The sequence below is a fragment of the Varanus komodoensis genome, unplaced genomic scaffold, assembly GCF_004798865.1.
Source record: "Varanus komodoensis strain SLA01 unplaced genomic scaffold, ASM479886v1 scaffold68, whole genome shotgun sequence".
In the NCBI taxonomy this organism is placed as follows: Eukaryota; Metazoa; Chordata; class Lepidosauria; order Squamata; family Varanidae; genus Varanus; species Varanus komodoensis.
The window spans coordinates 1659864-1661427 of record NW_025336321.1 but is presented as its reverse complement, the minus strand read 5'-3'; positions in this window follow the sequence as shown (position 1 = coordinate 1661427).

Genomic DNA, 1564 nt, shown 5'->3' with positions numbered 1-1564 from the left:
GCTTAAATTCTTTCCAGTAAAGCCATCCCAAGAAAGTTCAGGATTCTAGGTAAAATCAAAAGTGGTACAGGAATTTAAGAATCAAGAAGCCAACGAATGATCTTGAAAGGGAAGCAGGTAGCCAAGATATAAGACAACATCACCCACTTGCAATCTAAGAAGAAGGAGATGCCCGTTTTACAAATTTGGATACACAGATCAAGTAGTCACTGTATACATGACACAGGCAGCCTGCTGTCCTTGGATTTGATCCAGATTTAAGTTGCCCCAAACTGGCTTCTTATGAAAGCAGAGCCTTCCTCATAAAAAAGACAGATCTTGTATCCAACCTCAGATGGTTCAAGACTATAACTCCTATTCATCCCAGCCATAATGACCAATAGTCCAGGATTATGGAAACAGTGGTCCAAAACATCTGAAAGGCCACTGTAGTCCAAATCCTTGGTATGCACAGGGAATATATTCTATAATTATTAAATTTCGTGGACTTCAAGGTCAACATTCACATCCGTGATTCACCCTAAGCAAATTTAAACCCTGACTGCTAAAGTCCAGGCTTATTGTGTGTGTAGAGGTCTTCTGACTTGGCTTTCAAATCTATGTGCTGATCCATGGCTCTCTTTAATCAGGAAAATGTCAAGGCAGTGAAGGGCAGCAGCACTTCAAACTGAACTAGGAAACCATGGCATGGACTGCATGCTACAAAGGCAAACATTAATCCAATTTTTACCTGAGAGCTGCCAGGGATTCCCCACTCCCCCCAACCACCTGGGCAAAATCCTCCCCGGGAAATCCCTGGTCTGGAGCTTTCACTGGATTGGCAGAATCTCCCAAGAGAAGAACAGAAGGCTGCTCTGTTCCTCGGGTTTTATGCCCTCGGAAGCCCAGGTCAGCTGACCTGTACGGTGACGGCCCATCTCCCAGTCCCTGGGGCCAGCCATTTACTCCAGGTGTTGGTTGTACATGTTTTCCACATAAGTGTGCATGCATGTGTGTGCATTTGCACGGAATAAGATGTAAACATTCAACAACCAGCCTGTGTTTTGAAGTTCCAGCAAGGCTATACCATAGCTATAGCTGTCTTTTTCCCTGAACATGTGAGCCCCTTTTTACAGGTTACATGACAGCAAGATTGCTGCTTTGTTAAATTCATAATGTGCCATTGACCCTAATTTTTAATTTTATTTTAGTTGGGAGTGTGTGGTGCTCTGATCTGGATTAGAACCACCACATACAGATTTGATCTCCACCCCAAATTTATTACACCCAAACATGCACATATGGGAACTAAAAAGTGAAAGGAAAAGATCAACTGGAAAAAGAGCAAATGTTTGGACATTTTCTCAAGAAATTTGTGCCATCCCTCCAAATAAGGTCATGTCCAAATGGTCAGCTTCTTGCAGGTTTCAAAAGACTTAAGTATTTGGATATGTTGAGAGCTTCTCTACTCTGCTGGTCTGTAGTGAGTAATAAAAATTAGTGATCTTAACCACACCAGCCCATAATATAAAGAATGCGCTTTAACTAGACACATTGTCTACTTGGGTGATGATGCATTTCACAG